Source organism: Hemitrygon akajei, chromosome 23, assembly GCF_048418815.1.
Source record: "Hemitrygon akajei chromosome 23, sHemAka1.3, whole genome shotgun sequence".
Classification (NCBI taxonomy): Eukaryota; Metazoa; Chordata; class Chondrichthyes; order Myliobatiformes; family Dasyatidae; genus Hemitrygon; species Hemitrygon akajei.
In genome coordinates this window covers 53,938,143-53,962,846 of record NC_133146.1, presented here as the reverse complement: position 1 = coordinate 53,962,846, position 24,704 = coordinate 53,938,143, and the positions used below count along the sequence as shown (strand labels likewise).

General features: G+C 39.4%; 1 protein-coding gene across 8 annotated transcripts in view; it reads left to right on the top strand.

Moving 5' to 3' along the window:
- The first annotated feature begins 4,016 nt into the window (after nt 1-4,016).
- The window catches only part of plekha1b (pleckstrin homology domain containing, family A (phosphoinositide binding specific) member 1b), an 80,118-nt gene continuing 59,430 nt past the window's right edge, over nt 4,017-24,704 (top strand). For 6 of the 8 annotated variants that reach the window (XM_073027657.1, XM_073027662.1, XM_073027661.1 and 3 more), the window contains exon 1: nt 4,017-4,167. The gene's annotated coding sequence lies outside the window, so the exon portion shown is untranslated. Of the gene's footprint in view, nt 4,168-4,857; nt 4,877-5,258; nt 5,374-24,704 lie in introns of those variants that run through there. The other 2 variants (XM_073027660.1, XM_073027659.1) reach the window with 2 other exon arrangements.

The following is a 24,704-nucleotide window of genomic DNA, read 5'->3' as shown; positions in this document are numbered from 1 at the left end:
ATAAGCAAAGGCTGTAAGCTTTCTCTTACAAGAAAATATCTGAGACAGACCTCTTATTCATCCTGATATTTTGCACAACCTAATGTTATGTGCATAACACAGCACCCAATGCTGACAATAAGGAAAGAGACGGAAAATATACACCCAGTGAAAAGGCGTTGTATTGGAAGATGAAAATTTTCTAATCGTGTGGGCAGCAGCAGGTGAAATTCAATATGGTGATATCAAATATTGAAAATAAAGAAATGATATACATACCATATTATAGTGTGAAACTTGTTGTTATGTTAAATGGAATCTTAGCTGATTAATGGACATATACAATATCAGTTCATAAAGGAATCACAATGCTGAATATCAGGGGAGATTCTACTGAAACCAAGCAATGTTTCACAATCTACTTAAGAAATGGGACCATGGCTGGGCACCAGGAAATAGGAAAATGGCCTCAGGGCAGAAATAAAATCACGAGATAATTCCCTGCACCACTGGAAGAAATCATAGAAGTGTAACAAATAAAAGTCAAAGTTGAGTTTTTGTCATAGGCACAAGGAAGGTCACCGCATTTGGATGCTCTCTCTCTCTCTCTCTCTCTCCCTCGATGCTGTCACAGGATTTGGGTCTCTGGCAAAGTTTAATTGACGTGGATTGTGGACTGGACTCTAGTTCACGTTAGGATGTGTTTCTGGTTTCAAGATGATCATTTTTTTGTTTCTATTTTGGGCGATTTTGAATCTGGGTTTTGTGAATAACAAACATTTAACTGAACTGAATATGCCTGGCTTCTTTCGATTTTGTGTTTTATATTAATTGTTTTTGCTCATTTTTTTAGTTGCCATTTTAAAAAAATTATGTGTGAAGGGGGTTGATGTTTTTCTTTGAATGGGTTCTGTGGTTTTCGTTGTTTTGTGGCTGTCTGCGAGGAAAATGAATCTTAGGGTTGTATACTGTATACATACTTTGAACTTTTGAGTTCATGTATGCACAGGTAAAAATTAAATCTTATTTGCAGATGCACACCAGGCACATTGCATCTGACAAATCGTATTCACAAGAAAAATCCAAATTATACACAATTTTTACAAGAAAGAACACAATTAGGACAAAAAGAACCCAAAATCTATTGTAGTGCTAAGTGATCAAAGTAGTAACAGTGTTGCTATGCTGAGATTGTGATTAAGGTGTGCAAGTTGGTTTAAGAACCAAATGTTTGAAGGGGATGTTGTTTCCCTTTAGAAAGAAATTCATATATTTAAATGCAAACCTTTAACAGTGAGTCATTGGTCCAAGTTAGTGAAAGGAGAACTATAGAACTGAGACCAAAAAGAATTTCTTCATTGCAAAATGCATTAACACTTTGACTTCCAAGTGAGTAAAGTAAGTGAAATACCCAGAATCAAGAAAAGCTAGTTCTATGGTATTTGATTCTGAGCTCTGTCTTGAGAAAGGATTACTAGGGAAAGAGAGCAAAGGTGTTGGTCAATATCTCCATGAAGAAATACTGGATTCCCACTAATGCCTGGGAAACTCAGGATTCCAACTACTTGAAGTGGAGAACAAGCATTTTGAACGGCATCAAGAACCTGCACGCCAGGTGACAGGAATGCACACCTCATGTGTAAGTGATTGAAAGTGTGAATGGTCTCACAATCTACCCACTCATTTGCCCCATTTGTGCGAGATCATGTGGCTCCAACATTGGATTCATTAGCCACTTATAAACCCACAAAATGGGAACATTCTTGATCCCACGGGCTTTCCTAAGAAGGAGCATCTGATGGGTGTTCTAGAGGACTACAGTCACTATACCAAGATGTAGGAGCTGACTGTGGCTCTTGTTTTAGATGCTTTGCCAACGGCTATGATGGATAAGAAAACTAAAAATATTTCATGACAATTTCTTAACTTCATATGGCATATCTTATTTTTCAATCATAAACTTTTTACAAATTCATTTTTATCATCATGTAGAAGTGTAGTGTGTTTTTTCCCCATATCTATAATCTTCCCTTATAGAAAGTTATGCATGTCTGTTCCCTGTATGCCTCCAAGATGAAGACAACCTTGTCATGGCTTGGAAGCTTGCATTCCTCAATAACCCAGAGAGCTATCTTGGCTTAATGCTTTGGGCCTTGGTAGGATCACCTATGTCAAACAGGTCAAAGGGTAGAGGACAGACAAAGAGAGGTCCACCGGCCCTCCAGGTTCAGGGTTTCAGCTCAGGACTGGTATAAAACAAAATTGTTATGAAAACAGCAATGAAGAATCCTTCTACATCTGAGTGTGATGGTACTCCTGAGTCTCCAGCTGGGACTTGCATGACTAACAATGGTGAAAGCCAACTGGAAGGTACTGACATGATGAAGGAAGCCCTGTACACGGCTAGAGATGGAGGATCTTCATTGTTGCCCTAAACACCAGTGGCATAATGGGCAGTAGATAAGTAAGTCCCCTATATGCTCTTCAAATGCTTGGGATTTTCTGTAAAACCATGTTTGGAAGTATTCCCCTCCAATGTTAACATTGAGCAGCGTAGTAAACCTTTGTTTTCCGTTGGAAAGCTCCCGAGTTCCGAGATAATTTAATACAGACTGTTCAATGATAAAATAAGAACTACTTTAGTACACTTCCATTCCCTGGGACTTGAAAATCCAATGGATTTCAGAAATCATAATGTTTCCAAAAATGGTAAAGAAAAGGAAAGGCTGGATTAGTTCTCACATAGAGTAGATAATTCAATAAAAATCTCATGTATGTTGGTGGGAGGGGGGTTGGGTTGGGTGAGGGAAGAAAATTGAGAGCTAGAGTAAAATGGGGTAGCGTCATGAGAGAGTGCAATTTGCGTGTGAAATTGAAAGAGCAAACTGACTAAAAGAGGAAAAAACTTTAGTTCATAAATGGTGTTGATATGTTTCTCAGTAATTCAGCAGAGGACAGCCTTATGTAGTCATGGCACTGTGGACAGAAATAGAAATCGTTTTGTGCAAATAGTTTAACAACAGCTTTGATATGAATAGCTATATGAATAATGGCTACTGGCCAAGTTACTGGAGGATCTGTTTGCTCATCTTTGAATAGCTGATTGGGATTTTTAATTCTCCATATAAATATCTAATTCAGGCAGATAGTCCCTGGACTTAATATCTCATTTGAAAGCTGACATCTGCAACATTGAAACACAGCCTCACCCAGAGTTGCACTGATGTCTGAGCCTGCATTATAAGATCAAACCATTGATGATGCTTCATCTTTCACAGTTAATTTTATAATTCCATTATTTTAGTGAACTTAATATTTAAAAAACAATACCTCGGTGAGTAGAGATGTCAAAAAGAGAAAGGTGCACACTTCGCAAATTCCCCTCAATTTTCATTCTTACCCTTATCTTGTTGGCTACTATTTTAAGATAGCACATTTTTTTAACCAGTTCTATCATTTAAGATTACATTAAATAAACCCATATTTACAACAGTCTATATCATTATCCACAAAGTTATTAGGAATAGGTTCTACAACTTTTGCGATACAGTACTGTAATCAATCATATTGACTTTACCGACGCGAGAGACTGCAAATGCTGGAATCTACAGAATGTAAAAAAAAACCTACTGAAGCAACTAAAGCTTCCGTTTGGGAAAACAGATGGTCTACACTTATGGCCCCAGACCCTGTATCAAGACTGAGCGGGCAGAGGGAAGAATCTACCTCAGTATAGCAACATTTAGCACTACAATGGACTTCCTTTTATTCTGTTCTTTCTTGTACAAAATCAGTATAATTATAATATATGTTTTTCTTATGGCTGCTGCTGATCTGATACCATATGCCCGTGATGCTGCTAAGGTAAGTTTTAAAATTTGCACCGGTACTTGTGCACATGACAATGAACTCCATTTTGACAGCAGCGCGCTGATAATTTGAGAAACCGTCAGCTCGGTCTGAACCACAATCCCCAGAAACCTTTACGGGCCAGATGACGGCATATCCGGTTTGCAAACGACCTCTTGCGAGGATGGGGAGTGGGGGGTTCGTTTGACCCGGAAAAAGAGCGAGAGTTACGAGGTGGTCGGTCGGATGCTGGTGCGGTGCGGTGACGGCTGCATCTCCGTGGGAGACTCTCGCCAGACCAGAGCCGGCTGACAATTTTTCGCTGTGGGTGTCGCTCGGGTGAGTGTGACAGCAGCCAGGTGTGCGGCAGTGGCGGCGGCGGCACGCTGGTGAACCGCACCGGGGGTGAGAACTGGTGTCCGCCCGCCAAGGTTGCCGATCTGATGTGGGTGCCGCTCGGCTGACTGCAAAGCCGGCCTTGCTCACCCAGCCGATCGCTGTCTCCACAACCACGGGATACCTCTCAATATAGGTGTGCGGGCTTCGCCGCCTTTACTTGCAGGATAGTTCCGTACACGGCTATCATAGTTCTTGGAAACAAATATAACTATCCCCGCATTATATATACGACTGTGGAAACAAGTGGTTTGTCACCGAGGCTTGCTGTCCTGTCTTTAATCTTGCGCACGTTTTGTTTATCCCCCCACAAACACCTTTTCCCCCTAGTTATTACTGCATGCACCCCACGTTCGGGGGGTGGTTTGTTTATTGCACAGCAAAGAAAATGAAAAGTAACAACACTCCGCATCATTCGGCATGCTGTTGTTGAATAAATGAAGCCCGACCTGTTGCTGCCTCTGACCATTGGTGCACGTTTTTTTTCCGCGGATAGTCTCTTTCGTTTCTTTTTTGTCGGCTGCTTTGCTGTCTGGTATTGAATATGTCGAATCCAGCTGTGGAGTAACGACTTCATGGCGTTTACTGGCATTTATCGTGGATATTGTCAACCTGTGGCTAGTTGGACCTAATGCTTCAGTTCATTCTAAGGGTAAGGTTGATTTTAAGGCTAGTGAAGCTTGAGATGATTTGCAAATTCTTTTAATTAATTTTAATTGTTTTTAGTTCGTTTTAAGTGTACTGTTTGTGGGGGAAAAATTCAGTATTTTATGTTGTAGCCCTTGTGAACATCAGATGCTTTAACAAGTTCAAAAGTGATGGTTGTTAAGCCTGGGGGTGTGGTTTGCTTGCTCTCGAAGCATTTGTGGGGTGGGGTGTGGTGGGGAGGAGGAGGACTTGCTATTTTCAGTGGCATTCAAGAACTGGCTACAGAGATCAAGTTGTCGCTGCAAGTGAGAGCAGATTGGTTATTGCATGTAGCCTGTTGCTCATGAGGTGATGTAGACAAAATTTAGCCCAGTTGATAAATGCTGTAGCTTTGAAGCCCTGGATACATTGTGAAAATGACTTGGTAGTGAAGTATTCCAGGGAACAGGACAGAATGGGAAAAATTGCAAAAGGGAATTCCTAAAAAGATTAAGACATGATGTAAGTTTAATGGTGCAGATTTTGTTTTGTGATGGTTACTTATAGACTTATTGTCTAAGTTAGATAAACACTAGCAAAGTCAATATAATGTTAATTATTCTGATGATTAGGAGAAGTAGAACAAATGTATTGAAGGCAATGAGAACTTAGATGGAATCGTTTCTAGTACGGTGTGTTTTAGACTAATGCCAAAGTAGGTTTTGTGATTAATTGGTAATAGTTTGTCCCTCATTTGATAGTACAAAACACCTTGCAAATAGTGATGTAAATTTATTATTTTATTTGTTAAGTTTGAGGTAATAATAAAGTTTTAATCATTCTATGTAGTAATTTAGGCAAAATTGTTATGGGTAAAAGCCTGTAAACTTTAGCTGGAGATGCTTTAATAATACTTCGCAAATTTCATATGCAATATCACAAGAAAATATGGAAATTTTGCTGAGTCACAGGTATGAAAGTAATAAAGGGAATTTGATAAAAGTTACAAAGAGGAAGCAAGGATCTATAAGAGTAACAAGAATGACTCAGTCATTTACAGACAGATTTGCATTATAAACAATTATAAGAGAACACCAGACCTGCTAAATGTACAGAATCACATTTTTAGAGCAGGAATATGAAGAAGATGTGTAAAGGAATGTAAATAAGAATGGAGTTGGTTCATGTTCAATGTTTGAGAAATAATAAGATGGAGAGAATAATCCTACTCAGGAAAGATCTCTAGGACCTAATGATTTTCATCCTATAATAAAGTAGTTGCAGAAGTTGCACATACATTAGCTATTTTCCGGATCACTTTATGTTCCACAGTTATATATTTGGCTTAAATGAAAAACTAGAACATTTTTAATAACGTTTGATTTTTGTAAGTATATAGCAATCGTTTCAAGCAGAAAGCTCAGATTTAAGGATTGTCAAAAGAATTAGAGATGTGGGTAAATCGATATAGTGCAGCAGGTAGTTGAGATTTGAACCCAAAATGGTGATGCACACAGATATGTTGGTGGCCTTCAAGAAGAATTGACTAATACTTGAAAGAGGGAAAAATTGCAGAGAATTAGTAAGGGACTAGTAGTTACTGGATTGCTTTCTGAGCAAGTCATTGTGCAGATTAAAATGGTTTTCTGTGCTGATACCATGACATCCATGTTTGCAGATGATACTGTTCACAGAAGTAGGGAGCAGAGTGGAGTGGGCTCTCTCAACCCCTTAATCCCGTACTGTTGGTCAATGAGATGTCGATTTTGTAACCTAGCTCAACAATAACATTTTCCATTTACACTGCATTTTAATACATCAAAGCATCTCTGTAGACCAAATAAAAATTACCGTAGAACCATGGGGTATTACTCAAGCTGAGGAAAGGAGCACTTTTGTCATAAACTCATTTTATATCATTGGTGTGATTTATTCAGAGCTCTGAACAAATCTCGGCAATGATAGAGGGGTTTAGTATTACGTTGGGAGGGGGAGTGGGGGAAGGATGCCTGATTTGCAAGACATCAATTTCTGCCTCCATTTGTATATAAAGTTACCAATCACAGATTTGAAGTTACCCAGCGTCAATTACCATTTCTTAACTTCTGGCATAATTAGCGTAAGTGTATCCTAAATTCATTTCTGAAAGGCATGGTTCAGATTCTTATGTTATGGCCACAAACAACAAAGTTGTTTTCTCCTTCACGGTTTTAACCTAAAATGTTGATAGATGTCCTCATTGGTAGACAGAACAGCACCCATGATGAAGTTGGCTGAATCTAGCACTCTCTATGGCCTCTTGAGTTCCTGTTCATTGGAGGCTGTCCTGCAACCCGTCAGAATCTTTTCACTGTACATCTGTAAGTTTGTCAAGAGTCTTTTATATGCTGAATCACCAACAGATTTTTAATTTTCCCCTTTTCTATTCCCCACTCTGGCCTCCTACCTCTTTTCACTTGCCTATCAGCTCTCCTTGGGTCCCCATATCCTTCCCTTTCTCCCATGGTCTGCTCTCCTCTCCTATGAAATTCCTTTCTTTCCAGCCCTTTATCTTCCCTGCCCACGTGGCTTCACCTATCACCACCAGCTGGTCCTACTTGCCCTCCCCCCACCTTTTTGTTCGGATATCTAACCCCTTTTCTTTCCGGTCTTGAACAAGCGTCTCAGCCCAAAACATCGACTATATTCATTTCCATAGATGCTGCCTCACCTGCTGAGTTCCTCCAGCATTTTGTGTGTGTGTTGTTATGGATTTCCAGCATCTGCATATTTCCTCATGTTTAGATTTTTTAAATCTCGTCTCTTGTCAGTTTCCCCGCAATATCATATGTAATGTATTCCCCGTGCTTTATAATCACCTCAGGGAATACATTTCTAGTTTGATTAATCACTCTTAATTCTTGGAATCCAGGTATCATTTATGCTGCACTTCCCCCAGGTCCAAATAATTTGTCTTAAGGTGTGGTGTTTGGATCTTAAAGTATTGCCTTTGGTGTACAGAGTAAGGCTTTAATATAGGTGTGAGAAACTTCTCTCCTCTAACAATTTTAAGTTTGACATCTCTCAAATCTTACTGAATTCCCATCTAAGTTATTTCAATTATATGCCTAAGCATTCCTGTCCCTACCTCCCACTGTTGTTTTGAATTTGCTTTTCATTGTTTGATTATTCATATCTTTTTGTTTTGGGTCCCAGATTGAAGACCCTTCCCTTTATTGATATCTGTCACATTTTTTTTTCTTTGTTTAGTCTATTAATGTATCTTCATAATTTTCTTTCAATTTGCAGTGCATGCCTTTTGTTTTTAGTATTCATGAGTATGTTTCCATCTCTCATGGAATTAATAAATACAGTGAATAGTTTTGACTGACACATCCATGTCAGCCACCGTGAGTCACTTCATATCAACTGGGGTACCTACTCATTAGCACTTGATTGAGACAGATTGAATATATGGGAAAATTAATGACTGATGAAATTTGTCATGAAGAATGTGCATTATGAAAAAGTATTGCAGTTGTATGTAAACTGTATTGGTCTCTGCCGTTCATTTGGATTCATCAGTTGAGTGGAGAGAGGGAGTCTGTTGCAGGGAAAGCAGCTTCTCTTCATATTGTCTTGCCCTGGCTTGTGTACGACTGCTAGGATGCAACATCCATGGTTGACCCTGATCAACAGAGGACTGCTCCAATAATTAATACAATAGAATTCCATTAACTTCTTGAATATTTAAGTAGAGTCCTGGTCCAGAACTCACCGTGTAACATTTTGGGAGCATTAGGAAAGATGTATTAACCTTCACAGGCTATTGTTTAGGTTCACTAGATTCTATTTCACTTTCCTTAAAATGACTTTGATCTACTACCATGATGTGATGTAAATAAAAGATTTAAAACCTTAGAGGGTGTTTGGCAGTTACAAATAAACTATTTCCACCAAATGGAAATAAACAAGTGATGTAATTGGGGATTTGTGATTTAGAAGCGAACTAAGCATATTAGTTTTCATAAAAGTGGCGGGGAAAAGCTGAGGCAATTGAAACTTCCTGTATTGAACGTAATGTTATTTTGTGGGGGAATCGAGGAAGCGATTTCAGTTTAGTTTCACTATGTTCATTCCTAATTGTGGCATAAACTGAGCATGAACCAGGCCCTTCAGCCCAGCCTGTTCTTGCTAACCTATTTGGCCCAGCTCTCTCTCTCAACCCCTTATATTCATGCATTTATCCAAATGTTTGTGTTGTACCTGTTCAACCACTTCCTCTGATAGCTCATACCATGTATGAACCACCCACTTAATGAAGAGTTTGTCCTCAGATCGATTTTACATTTTCTACATTTCACCTTAAGCAGATGCCCTCTAGTCTTTAGTTCCTCTTCCCTGAGGTGGGGGGGGGGGGGGGGAGGAGAGAGAAGAAACTGCACGTTCACTTTATCTGTACACCTCCAAAGCTGCCCCTCAGTTCCTACGTTCCTACGTTCCAGGTAATAAAGACCTAGCTGCCCTCGCTCCCTGCAACTCAGGTCCTGACAGCATCCTCTTAATCCAGGACAGTTTAATGTTAACCACTTTGGTAACATGAAGGCAGCTTTTCTTTTCTGAAGGAAGTTAAAGAACCAAGTGGTTCTTTTAGCCAGTAATCTGATTGGTCCATGGTTATCCTTATTGGTGCTTTTTAACATGCCAGGTTTGCTTGGTCATTAACATTTATATTACCCAGCTACTGTGGTTGGATACAAAAACCCATGCCTCTACTCCTTTAATCCAAGAAATACTCATTTGGTGCTACCAAAAGCTTTGAATAAAGGGAGCTGCTGTGAACTTTAATTTGTGATTGTAAATCTTAGTCCCAGTATTTGTTTTCATTATGCTTTTTGTTGATACTTCGGGTTACAGTGTACAAAATATTCACTTGAGGTTGGAAAATGCACTGAGCTGATGTCTTTTTTGCCTCTTAAACTTGCAGCCACCAAAGTTAGTTCAAAGTAAATTTATTATCAAAGTACATAATGTCATCACATACAACCTTGAGCATTATTTTCTTGTGGGCATACTCAATAAATTCTTAATAGAATCAATGCAAGACTGCTCCAACTTGGGCATTCAAACAGTGTGCAAAAGACAACACTGCAAATACAAAAAGAAAGAAATAATAAATAAGCAATAAATATCGAGAACATGAGATGAAGAGTCCTTGGAAATGAGTCCTAAGGTTGTGGGAACATTGCAATAATGGGGCAAGTGAAGTTATTCTTTTTGGTTCAAGGGCCTGATGGTTGAGGGGTAAAAACTTTTCCTGAACGTGGTGGTGTGAGTCCTGAGGCTCTAGTATCATCTTCCTGATGCAACTGCAAGATACAGATCCATTTGGGAATTGTGACAAGTTTCATATATTGCCTTTTAGGCCACTGGCAAAAGAGTGAGGGAGAATTGACTTGAATAGTTCCATTATATATGAGCTATCATGCTTGAAATATGTGACTTGACTAGAGATATGGCAGTGGTTGTTAGAATTACTTGGTATGTTAATACCCAGTAAATTCTAGCTAAATGACTGAGATGTTGCCATTAAAAAAAAGCCTAAATTCCACGTTTCCTTTTAAAAACAATCTTATAATTAATGCTTCTAAATTATCTATTTAGTTTTCATGGAAAGAAAGTATTCTTTTTAGATCAATTTTAGATGGTGAAATATTTGAAGTGAAGACAGGAAACTTGAAATCTTGAATCTTGCTATTGGGTGTTTCAGAAATTGTGAAGTATTTGATGGCTTTTGAAAATGTTTATTTTGTGAACAGGTTTCAAATTTTGCCAAGGCGTGCTACTTGGAAATTAAATCGATAAGATACATTGTAGGGTGATAAAACGCCAATGTCTATTCAAATGTTTAAGTTTTTGAACAAAATATATATTGTTCTGTTTTATTGCAAGTGAGAAGGGGGAGAAATCAGTTCTACTTTCATTAAATGATCGTCTGACATTTTAATTTATTTATGCTATATAAGTATAATGAAGAAAGTTGCCTTTGTAGGCAATTTCTAGTGTGAGAATGAGATGAGCCTTGAATTACCATGGCTTTTCAGGAGAACACTGCAATAAAACTCTGCAAATCTGACACATTCGGGAATTTTGGATGTCATTTCTAATAACATCCAGTTTTTTAAATTCATTTTTTTTGCACATTACACAGTGTGTTAAATTTTCCAGTGAATGGAAAGGGACGGTGGAACTGGGAGACTAAAGAAAGTGTGGGAGCTGGGATCCCATTGTGAAAAGGGATGGTGAGAAAGCATTGCTTGCTGAGTCATATACAGAACCATTGGGATCTCTGAATTGTCAAATAGTGAATTATCAGGGTTGTATGTAAATTTGACCCTAAAGGCCATAACTGACTAAATATTTAAATTACAAAAATGCTTGGTGGTATTTTGGTGCCAAAATTAAGAAAATAACATTTATGAACTTGAATCGCTAGGCTTTTTCTTGATATGCATTCTGGCAGCTGTCAGGACCAAAACCTCCCTTTTTTATTTCTTTTGTTTTTTTTTCTCCAGATCTTGTTTTGCACTGTTTCTCTGTCAGTCTGTGCCTCCTTTTAGTTATCTTTACTGGAGCAAGTCAGTTGCTTTGGTTTCTTTTATCTTGGAATTTGTTAAATAATTTCTCCATCTCCCCTGATCCCCTCACGACTTTGTTGCCTCCTTCACAACACTAAATCGTGGTTTCATCATTTCAGTTTGATAATCACCAGCCCTCATAGAGGGATCAGAAGTGGAAAGTGTAAGCAATTTCAAGTTCCTGGGTGTCAACACTTCTACAGGCCCAACATATCAATGCAGTTACAAAGAAGGCACAGCAGCGGCTATATTTTATTAGGGGTTTGATGAGAATTGGTGTGCCCCCAAAGACACTCGCAAATTTCTCTAGATGTAGCATTCTAACTAGCTGCATTACCGTCTGGCTTGGAGGATCCACGGCACAGGATTGGAAAATGCTGCGGAAATTTATAAACTCATCCAGCTTGATCATAGGCACTAGCCTCTCCAGCATTGAACATGGAACAAAGAATAGTACAGCCCAGTACAGGCCCTTCGCCCACAATGTTGTGCTGACCCTTAAACCCTGCCTCCCATATAACCCCTACTTTAAATTCCTCCATATACCTGTCTAGTAGTCTCTTAAATTTCACTACTGTATTTGCCTCCACCACTGACTCAGGCAATGCATTCCACGCACCAGCCACTCTCTGAGTGAAAAACCTTCCTCTAATATCCCCCTTGAACTTTCCACCCCTTACCTTAAAGCCATGTCCTCTTGTGCAGTGGTGCCCTGGGGAAGAGGCGTTGGCTGTCCACTCTATCTATTCCTCTTAATATCTTGTATACCTCTATCACTCCTCCTCTCATCCTCCTACTCTCCAGAGAGTAAAGCCCTAGCTCCCTTAATCTCTGATCATAGTGCATACTCTCTAAACCAGGCAGCATCCTGGTAAATCTCCTCTGTACCCTTTCCAATGCTTCCACATCCCTCCTATAGTGAGGCGACCAGAACTGGACACAGTACTCCAAATGTGGCCTAACCAGAGTTTTATAGAGCTGCATCATTACCTCGTGACTCTTAAACTCTATCCCTCGGCTTATGAAAGCTAACACCCCATTAGCTTTCTTAACTACCCTATCTACCTGTGAGGCAACTTTCAGGGATCTGTGGACATGTACCCCCAGATCCCTCTGCTCCTCCACACTACCAAGTATCCTGCCAGTTACTTTGTACTCTGCCTTGGAGTTTGTCCTTCCAAAGTGTACAACCTCACACTTCTCTGGGTTGAACGCCATCTGCCCACTTCTCAGCCCATTCCTGCATCCTATCAATGTCTCTCTGCAATCTTCGACAATCCTCTACACTATCCACAACACCACCAACCTTTGTGTCCTCTGCAAACTTGCCAACCCCACCCTTCTACCCCCACATCCAGGTCGTTAATAAAAGTCACAAAAAGTAGGGGTCCCAGAATCGATCCTTGTGGGACACCACTAGTCACAACCCTCCAATCCCAATATACTCCCTCCACCATGATCCTCTACTTTCTGCAGGCAAACCAATTCTGAATCCACCTGACCAAACTTCCATGGATCCCATGCCTTCTGACTTTCTGAATAGGCCTACCATGTGGAACCTTATCAAATGCCTTACTAAAATCTATGTAGATCACATCCACTGCACTACCCTTATCTATATGCCTGGTCACCTCCTCAATGAACTCTAACAGACTTGTTAGACACAATCTGCCCTTCACAAAGCCATGCTGACTGTCCCTGATCAGACCATGATTCTCTAAGTGCCCATAGATCCTATCTCTAAGAATCCTTTCCAACAGCTTTCCCACCACAGACGTAAGGCTCACTGGTCTGTAATTACCCGGACTATCCCTACTACCTTTTTTGAACAAGGGGACAACATTTGCCTCCCTCCAGTCCTCCGGTACCATTCCCGTGGACAACGAGGACATAAAATTTCCAGCCAGAGGCTCAGCAATCTCTTCCATCATGGAGATCATGGAGCAGCCTGGGGAATATTCCGTCAGGCCCTGGGGACTTATTCAAAAAAGCGATTCCTCAAAAACGGCAGCATCCATCATTAAGGACATCCATCACCAAGCACATCCTTTTTTCTCATTGCTACCATCAGGAAGGTGGTACAGGAGCCTGAAGGCGCACACTCACAATTCAAATAGCTCCTTCCTCTCCCATCCAATTTCTGAATGCACATTGAACCCATGAACAGTACCTCAGTACTTTTTTCCTCTTTTTGCATTTATTTAACTTTTTTTAATATACATGTACTTCAGTTTACAGTATTATTATGTCTTGCAATGCATCTACGCATAACGCATTTCATGACATATGCTGGTGATCTTAAACCTGATTCTGATTCCTGAATCAATTAGCTGAGTTGAATTCTCTAACCTTTTTGTGCTCACCACAGTACCACTCCTTGTCAGTAGCAGAACAATCGGTCCCTTTTCATTTTGTGCCTTGAATATTTGTTTTGTGATAGTCCCTTGCCATCCATGACCTCGTGGATGAAAATTATTGCTACTCTGACATATTTGTGTGGTAATACTATCCTTACTGCTGGTGTATTCCAGTACCTGCTTTTTGTATTTCTGCAATAAAGCTTTTACTGCTGAGTTACATTTCTCTTTTAGGGCAAATTCCCTTTGTTCCATTATCATTGGAATCTACCTCCAATATACTTCAATTTTGATTTCTAACACTAATATCAGAGTCTTCGATCTCAGCCATTATCTGTGAAATTTTCAACTTGCACTACTCTCTTGATTCATGATTACTGCAGATCTTTTAGAATTCCTGTCAAGAGACCAAACTTTGATTTTAAAAAGTAGATAAATAAGTAAATAATTCCATGGCGTTTACGTGCTAGTGAAGCCAGAACTAAGAAGATTATACAGTTTAATTATTGGCTAAGGAGTTGGTCTGGGAGGGAAGGCATAATATTTTTGGATCATCAGGCTCTCTTCCAGGGAAGGAGTGACCTGTACAAATGGAATGGTTTGCACTTGATATCCTAGCAGAAAGATTTGTTAATGCTGCACGGTGGGGTTTAAACTAGAGTCGCATGGGTTGTGAACAACAGTGCCGGAACAGATAGTGGAGAGGTTGTAGAGACAGATGTTGGTAAGACCTCAAAGTTAGGAATCAAAAGGTTGAGCATAGTGCGACTAGTGACCCGAGATGCATATATTTCAATTTAAGAAGTAATGTAGGAAAGGTGGGTAGTAGTGCTGAAGATGAGTTAGCTGGTTTACAAACAGCGGCAATATGTAGTGAGGAGAAGCTGTTGATAGGGCAAAATTGCAGTAAACAGGATGAGTTACAACGTAAGAGATGGACAAAATCAGAAAGGATGAATACAGGACTGAAGGTGTTACACTTGAATGCATGCAGTACAGGGGATAAGGTAGATGAATTTGTATCACAGTTGCATCCCAGGGGTTAGAAAGAGGTGGCTGAAGAGATTGTGGGGGCATTAATAATGATCTTTCAAGAATCACTAGATTCTGGAATGGTTCTGGAAGATTGGAAAATTGCAAACGTCACTCCACTCTTCAAGAAGGGAGAGTGGCAGAAGAAAGGAAACTATGGGCCAGTTAGTCTGACCTCAGTGGTTGGGAGTTGATTTTAAGAATGAGGTCTGAGGATACTTGGAGGCACATGATAAAATAGGTTGTAGTCAGCATGGTTTCCTCAAGGGAAAATCTTGCCTGACAAATCTCTTGGAATTCTTTGAAGAAATAACAAGCAGGATAGACAAAGGAGAATTGGTTGATGTTATGTACTTGGATTTTCAGAAGGCCTTTGGCAAGGTATCACACATCAGCCTGCTTAACAAGCTATGAGTCCATAGATAAAGCAGTGGCTGATTGGCAGGAGGCAAAGAGTGGGAATTAAAGGGAGCCTTTTCTGGTTGGCTGCCAGTGACTAGTGGTGTTCCTTAGGGGCCTGTCTTGGGACGGATTCTTTTTACATTATATGTCACTGATTTGGATGATGGAATTGCTGGCTTTGTTGGGGCAGGTAGTTCTGAGGAAGTAGAGAGGTTACTGAAGTACTTAGATCAGGAGAATGGGCAAAGAAATGGCAGATGGAATACAGTGTCAGGAAGTGTATGTCATGCACTTTGCTAGAAGAAATGAAAGGATTGGTTGTTTTCTAAATGAAGAAAAAATACAATGAAATGAGACGAAAAGAGACTTGGGAGGCCTTATTCAGGATTCCCTGTAGGTTAATTTGCAGGTTGAGTCTGTGATGAGGAAGGCAAATGCAATGTTAGCATTCATTTCAACAGGACTAGAATATAAAAGCAAGGATGTAATGTTGAGACTTTATAAAACACTTGTGAAGGCTCACTTGGAGTATTTCAAGCAGTTTTTGGCCCCATTATCTTAAAGGATGTGTGAAACTGGAGAGGGTTCAAAGAAGGTTCAGTAAAATGATTCCAGGATTGAATGGCTTGTCGTGTGAAGCGTTTGATGACTCTGGGCCTGTATTCACTCGAATTCAGAAACCTCTTGATTGTTGAAAGGCCTTGATAGAGTGGATGTGGAGTGGATATTTCCTATGATTGGAGAGTCTAAGACCAGAGGGGACAGCCTCAGAATAGAGGTGCATCCTTTTAGAATGGAGATGGGGAGTTTCTTCAGCCAAAGAGTGTTGAATCTGTGTAGTTCTTTACCATAGGCAGCTATGGAGGCAAGCCTTTATGTATATTTAAGGCAGAGGCTGATAGATTCTCGATTGGCCAGGTCATGAAGGGATATGAGGAGAAGGCAGGAGATTGGGGCTGAGAGGAAAATTGGATCAGCTATGAAGAAATAGCAGAGCAGACTTGATGGGCCAAATGGCCAGATTCTGCTTCTATATCTTGTGGTCTTAATCTTTCCTTTCAGTATGTGTCTTATCTGCCTTCTTTGTCTTTGAATTTTTTTTCACTAAAAATATAAATTGATTTAGCCAGCTGATGTTTCATTACCTTAAAACTGAAACCCATGTTATAAAATTTTTGTGTCACTGGAAGGTTAATTATAATGTGGTAATGAGTAAGAAATTTAATTATAGTATAGCAAGTTGTGCTGCTTTATTCATGGAGCCAACTGAGTGTAATTAGGTTTCAAATACTGGGCATGTGAAGTTTGCTTATTCTTTCCAATGAATTTTGGCCATAGTATTGGTGCTATGTCTCAAATGTCTTAAGGTGTTGGCTGTTTGTAGCCCAAAAAATCCAGCAGGATATTCTTATGGTGTTGGCCTTCCATTAGAAATAAAGAAGTACTGTTCTAATTGTACAACGTATTGGTAAGCTTGCCCCTGGAGAATCTTGCAGTTTTGTTCCTCTATTTAAGAAATGATTTTCTGGCATTAGAGGCAGTTTAGAAGAAGATCACTTGAGTTAATTATTAGTTTACAAGGGTTGTTCTGTCATGAGCAGCTAAAGAAGTAAAATGTATCTTTGAAGTTTAAAAAAAATGTGGGTGATCTTATCGAAGTATATAACATCTTTAGCGGGCAGTACAAGTAGCTGTCAACATTTCTATTTGTGGAAGATTTTTGAATGAGTAACGTGGTCTGTTATCATCATGATGACCAAGGTACAGTGGAAAAACTTGTGTTGCAGACTTCAGACAGATCAACTAATTACAACAGTACAGTGAGGAGGTAGCATGTGGTAAATGGTAAAGCAAGAACATAGTGTAGAATAATGTTACGGTTTTGGAGAAATTGCAGCTCAGGTAGGCAATAAAACGCAAGGTCCTAAAGAGATAGTTTGAGGTCAAGATTCCATCTTGGGTAGTAACATGCTTTCAAGCTTTTGTATCTTCTGCCTGATGTGACAGGGTAGAAGGGAGAACATCTCGGGGTGGGTAAACTGGTTTTGCTGTATGCATTACTGAAAAAGTGAGTAATGTAGAAAGAGTTCATGGAGGGGAGGATGGCTTCTGTGCTGAACTGTATAATGCTGCGGCTTCTTGGGGTCATTGGCAGAGCAGTTGCCATTGAAGTTGGGGAGGGTGGTCATTTAAAACTGAGCTGCACTGCATACTCTGGCATGCCGTGATGAATTATGTAATTCTCTACCCCAGAGTATCATTTGAGGTGTTTAAAGAATTGGTTAACATTTTTTGAATGGGGAATTGTGTGGAGCTGGCTTAGAAGAGGAGATGATGCCTGAGGCTCATCAACCATGATCACACTGAAAATGGAGAGACTTGAGAAGATGAGTAGCCTGTTATTTTCTTTTGTGGCAAGAAGACCCTCTAAGATGATAAATACTAAACACAGCATATATTGTACACTGATAATCTAAAGTTAATGTGTTCACTTTTGAATGTCATAAGTTCAGAAATACAAAACAAATTACTTTTGAATTGTTAAATTTTTGAATTCCTGATTAACAGTGGTATAATCTGGTGTCTGAAAGCTCTTGTTAAACAGTAGCTGAAGGTGTTAAACCACCTCATTCCCAGCAAATCATTTGATCATCTAATTTAAGTCTTTAAAGTATTCTTAACTTCAGAAGTGTTTTAATATGAATGACCAAGAAAACTACAAAAGTGGGAATATTTTTTGCAATACTAGTCAGTTCAAGCATCATCTGTGATATCCCTTTTTCACAGATGCTACCTGATTTGCAGGGTTTTTCCAGTATTTTGTGTTTTATTTCAGATTTCAAGTATGTGAAGTTTTCTAATTAACATTCTTTTCCTCTTTCATCTTGTCTGAATTTGTATTTTTCCAGTCCATGGAAATGTATTTAAAAATACTGTGTGTGTGTGTGTGTGTGTGTGTGTGTGTGTGTGTGTGTGTGTGTGTGTGTGTGTGTGTGTGTGTGTGTGTGTGTGTGTGTGTGTGTATGTATGTATATATATATACAAACACGAGGAAATCTGCAGATGCTGGAAGTTCAAACAACACACACAAAATGTTGGTGGAACACAGCAGGCCAGGCAGCATCTATAAGGAGAAGCGCTGTCGACGTTTCTGGCCGAAACCCTTCGTCAGGACTAACTTCGCCTGGCCTGCTGTGTTCCACCAGCATTTCGTGTGTGTTGTGTGTGTGTGTGTATATATGAATACTTTTTGAAAGCTTGTAGGGGTAGTGGGTATAAACAGTAGTTGGCATAAGGAAAACAAGTGGCTCATGAATCCTTAACTTGTAATAATATAAATAGACTTTAAGGGCATGATACTTAAAAATAACATTTGAAAGAAGTTTTTTGTTTTCCTCCAAGATGCCTGCCTTGTGTGGTCTTTTTATTTCCACTTGTAAAAGTTATTTCATGTTAAAAAGATGACCAAGATGTAAAGTTAAATTTATGCAGATTTGTTGTGAGTTTTAGTCTCAATTGTATATAATTATTTGTTGTAGATTCTGTTGATTGCTGCTCAACTACAAACAAAAATAGTTTGAACACCATTACCTATATACCCAAGTTTGTAGCATTTTTGTTCTGTAACACTTGTGCCTGCCACCATTGTGATTATATAGTAGCTGTATATACGATAACTTAAGTCAAATAAGGAAAATTCCTTCATTTAAATATATTCAGAGTAAATCAACTGAACTAAAATAGAGCAGTTATTTTGGGAAGGAGGAAAAAGTTCTTCCTCAAGTTATTGGTTTTATTCCAAATCAGCAATTCCCAATAGAGAATGTTTGTTCACCTTGTGATTTAATTGCACACAATGTATTGTTATTCCTGGCTCCCTTAATTCCTGACTTCCCCATCCAATAATGCTATATATAGTCCTGCCATATTATTATTTTAATGCAGTAAAGATTTCCTATTTAAAAAAGTGAATCTTCAGTGTATTTGAATCAAATGAACATTATCTGGTCATTTGCCCCCATTATTAGCTCTGTTAATTAGATTCGTTCCATTTGCTTCATTGTGAAGGAAGATTTGATACACTATATCGGGAAACTGCATTTTTATGCTGTCGCTAAAAATGGCCCAGACTCTGCATGGGCTAAAGTGTCATTCAGAATAATTATAGTAATGATCTGTCAATTAAGATTGTTAAAGATCACTAAGATCAAGCGATAGCAGTAAGCATAAAACCTTTTTGGTTTCACTGTAGAGTGAGGAGGATCATTTGCGATTGCTTTTTGTCGTATTTCCCATATTCTCTGTATGTATTTATTCATTCATTGTTCTGTTTCCTTTAGTCAGTTGAAAAAAACATTTTGCTCTATTGGGTAGTCAGAACTACCCAATGCATCACTGGCATCAGCCTGTCCGCCATCAAGGACATGTAGAAAGGAGGCACTAAAATCCTGAAGGATCCCACCTTTGCAGACCGCTCATGGACTCTTTTTTTTCCACTCCTGTCATGGAAGAGGCTACATAGCATCCACACCAAGTCCACTAGACTCAAAAATAGTTACTTTTTCCAAGCAGTGAAACACCTGTTCCTACTAACCAACCACTACCTTATTTCCTGTCAATTACCTTGTGTACAGTCTAGTGTCACTTTATGGACATACAGTCAATGTATATAAGCTGTCTTATGTTTTTATATTGTTCTATTATTGTGTTCTTTAGCTTTTGTGGGGATTTTTGTGCTGCATCAGATTTTTGTAACAATTATTTTGTTCTCCTTTACACTTGTGTACAGGAAATGACATTAAACAATCTTGAATGTTAGAGCAATATTTTCAGTTCTACTTTAACAAATAGTGCTTTTAATATAAAAATAAAAGAAACCAAAGGAGGGTGGTATTTTGGGTAATTGGGGTAGAGATTTTACTTGAAAGGATGAGTTGAAGATGGATCTAAAAGGCAAATTGATTTAAAGAGTGAATTCTTGTCCATTGGAGCTTGAGTCTTGAAGGTACAGATACCCAAAGTACTGCCAATAGAAGAGAGACAATTCAGGTGTGGCAAGATGGATTTAAATGAAACAGTATAGGTGGCATGTTTCCATTGCCCAGAAATATTTCTTAAATTCTATTTGAAGTGATTGTTACATGCCATTTCCTTACATTTATAGTTGTCACTACCCTTTATTTTTCTAAATTTGTCAGAGAAGTTTAGTGTAATCAGCATCGAAGGAGGGCATTTGGCCCATTGTAATCCTGGTGGCAAAAACCTAGATTTCCAGTTGTTGTCATCTGCAGCTTTTTGAAAGGCCTAGTTGGTACCTATTTAAATAGGATTAGAGTTTCTGTCTTTGTCATTCCTTTAGGCAGTGGGCCACCCTGTTCTTCCCACAAACCTTTAGATTTATTAAGGTAACGCTTTGTTAATTAATAAGGGGAATTAGTTCAAGCTAAATCCTCACAATTTTGTACATCTCAGTTCAAATTTCCTCCAGCCTCCTTTGATGTGGAAAAAGCAATTGTAGACTGACATGTCCCTCCCCATAAGTGTAGTCCTCCATCCTCAGCTATGTTCTGGTGCATCTGCTCCGCATCTTTTCTATAGTTCTTGCAATTGGGAATGGGCAATAAATGGTGGCTTTGCCAGTGATGCCTGGTTTGTGGAAAAATGAATAAAATTATAAAACCCTGCTCTTCCCATTCATTTATATAGGTTGTGAATATGTCTGGCCCCAGCACAGATTTCTGTGCACCCAATTAGTCAGTCTGTCAGTGTGCTAATCATCTATTTATCCCTTGTGTTTCTGTCCTTTAACCATTTGCTTTTCTTTCCCAGGATATTACCTCTAACATCTTGAGTGTTAATTCTGTTTAAGAAAAAAAGAAAATCTGTTTGGAAACTTATGAAGGCCTTTTGAAAATCTAAGTTCTTCGTATCTACTGGTGCATCTTTCTAAATTTTGTTTGCTTCAGCTTCAGAGAAAAAGCAAGTAGATTTATCAGATAAGTTGGACTGAGCAGTAGTAATATGAGGCTTGTTAGGGGTATAAGCAGAAGATTCTGTGGCTGTGAAAGAAATGTTCGGGTGGTGTGTTACCTCCTGAGTACTGGAGGTAAAGATGTCTCAGAGCAGCTGCAGAACATTCTCAAGGGCAAAGGTGATCTTGGGGCAAATTGGCTTTAATGACATTGCTAGAAAAGAGGAAGAGGTCCGGCACAGTTAGCACAGGGAGTTGGGAAAGAGCCTGAAAAGCAGCTCCTCAAAGACAGACATACTTTATTGATCCTGAGGGAAATTGGGTTTCGTTACAGCCGCACCAACCAAGAATAGTGTAGAAATATAGCAATATAAAATCAAAAATAATTAAATAATAATAAGTTAATCATGCCAAGTGGAAATAAGTCCAGGACCAGCCTATTGGCTCAGGGTGTCTGACACTCCGAGGGAGGAGTTGTAAAGTTTGATGGCCACAGGCAGGAATGACTTCCTATGACGCTCAGTGTTACATCTCGGTGGAATGAGTCTCTGGCTGAATGTACTCCTGTGCCTAACCAGTACATTATGGAGTGGATAGGAGACATTGTCCAAGACGGCATGCAACTTGGACAGCATCCTCTTTTCAGACACCACTGTCAGAGAGTCCAGTTCCACCCCAACAACATCACTGGCATTACAAATGAGTTTGTTGATTCTGTTGGTATCTGCTACCCTCAGTAATTTCTGGATTACTCCCAGTTCCATGTGCTCATCAGGGTGGGAATAGAAAGGTAGAATGGGTGAATGAGTGGCTGAGGATCTCGTGTAGGAGGCAAGGTTTCAAGTTCTTAGATCATTGGAACATCTCGGGGCAGGAGTAACCTCTACAAAAGTGACCTGTACAAGAGTAAGATGGTGTGAACAGGTAGGAGCTTCGCAATAGACACAATGTGATGGAGAAGTTGAAGTGTGTCTATTTTAGTAATAGTATCTTGGGTAAGTGATGAACAAGAGCATGTATCAGTACATGGTCTATAACGTTGCGGGCGTAACAGAGACTTGGTTGAGAGAAGGAAAGATTGGATCCTTAATATTGCAGGGTTTTGATGTTTTATAAAAGATAGAGAAGGATATAAGAGATGGATGTCAATGCAATATCACTGCTGTGTTCAGAGAAGACATAATTGAGGGCTCATCCACTGAGTCTGTAGGGTGCCATAGTGTGGTGGTTAGCACAATGGTATTACAGCTTGAAGTTTCGGAGTTCATTTCTGGCATACTCTGGAAGCAGAGTTTGTACATCTTACTGAACATGTGGGTTTCATCCTGGTGCTCAGGTTTCCTCCTACAGCCCAAAGAGCTACCAGTTAGTAGGTTATTTGGTCATTGTAAATTGTCTTGTGCTTAGACTAGGGATAATTATGGGTTGCAGCGCATTGTTAGGCTGGAAGGGCCTGTTCTGCACTGTATCTCTAAATAAAATTTAAAAAATTATGAATAGAACTCAAAAATAAGAGAAGTGTATCACTCTGGGATTATCCTACAGAACTACCTCTTTCCCTTCCCCCACCCCTCCATAGCTAGTGGAGCATTGAGGCACATGAATGCAGGCAGATTAGGAAAAAGTATAAAATAACAGCTTTCCTAATAAAGTCTGGGACCTCCGTAGTGAAAAAAGGTTTAAATGGAGTAGAATTTGTTAGGAGCATCCAGGAGGATTTCTTAAATCAAAAGGAAGATAGTTCAACAAGAGAAGGGGCCGTATTGGATCTGGTTTTGGGTCATGAGCCTGGCTAGCTAACTTAACATTTCAGTAGGAGAACTGTTAGGAATAATGATCACAACTCCTTAAGTTTTAAGATAGCTGTAGATAAGGATATGTAAAGGCAAGTGTTAAATTGGAGTAGTGCAAATTACGAGATTATTAGGAGTGAGAGTTTGTTGGGAACAGGTATACTTGGTCAAGGCCATATCTGACCTATTAGACCAACTGCACAGATTGTACGACAGGTATGTTCCAATAAGAAGGAAGAACAATGATTGCAAAGTAAGGGAACTTTGGATATGGATGGAGACAGTGAATCCAGTGAAAAAGAAATTGTATAAATGTAGGATTTAGAATGCTAAAATCAAAGCCTTTGAGATTATAAAGAAGCCAGAAAAGAACTCAGGAAGGGAATTAGGAAAGCCAGGAGGGAGTAGGAAAAACCATTGGCAAGTAATTTTAAAGAGAGTCCCGAGGCATTCTATAGATCAAAAGCAAGAGAATAAGCTTTGAAAGATAAAGGTGGGAGCATGTTCTTGGAGGCAGAGCGTGTGGGTGGTCCAAAATTAGCATCGGTATTTACAAGAAGGATGGGGAATTTAGCTTGGAGCATGCTAATATACTAAGACATTTTGACATGAAAAAGGACGTAGTGTTGGGCCTCTTGACAACCATTAAGGTGCATAAGTCCTGAGGGTCTAATGTGATATACCCCAGGCTATTGAAAGAGGCAAGAGATGATATTGCTGGGGTCTTGACTGATATTTTTGTATGCTCTCTAACCATAGATGATGTTGTGGAGGACTGACAAGTAGCTAATGTTGTTCCACTATTCAACTAGGGAAATAGAGATAATTGAGGAAGTAATTCTCAAGTTGGTGGCAGGGAAGTTTCTGGAGAGCATAAGCATTTGGAAAGCACGGACTAGTTAGGCTTTGTCTTACTATTAAGAGATTTTTTTCAAGGAAGTGACGAAGGTCATTAATGATAAAGATGTGGATGTTATCTATGTGGATTTTAATAAGACATTTGACAAGGTCTTTCATGGGAGGCTTATCCAGAAAATTAAAGTGCATAGGATGCATGGTAATTGGGCCATTTAGATTCAGAATTGGCTTGCCCAAGAAGACAGCAGTTAGTGGTCAATGGGACTTATTCTGGCTAGAGGTCTATGACTAGTGGTGTTACACTGGGATCTTCACGAGGTCAGCTCCTGTTCGTGATACAGTATATATAAGTGACATGGATAGAAACATAGATTAGTGAATTAGTAAGTTTGCAAATGATAAGATTGTATAGTGTAGCAAACTGGCAAAGAAAATAGTGGCATATATAGTAGATCTGTTGCAGATATGGGCCGAGAAATAGCAGATGGAGTTTAACCCAGCCAAGTGTGAAGTGCTGTATATGAAATGTAAAGGGACAGAACGCTTATGGCAAGGTCTTTGATTGTGTTGATGTATGGAGGGAATTTGAAGTACAAGTCCATAACTCTGAAAATAGCTACACAGGTCAGAAGGGTTGTAAAGAAGGCACATGGCTTATTTGTCTTTATTAGTTGAGGAATAGAGTTCAGGAGTCAAGAATGCATCTTTAGAGTTACATTCAGTTCTGGTCAAGATGGATACGAGGCTTTGGGGAGGGTGCAGATGGCATTAAACAGACTGATGCCTGGATTAGATGGCGGCACGCCGCAGTCTGCAGTGGCCT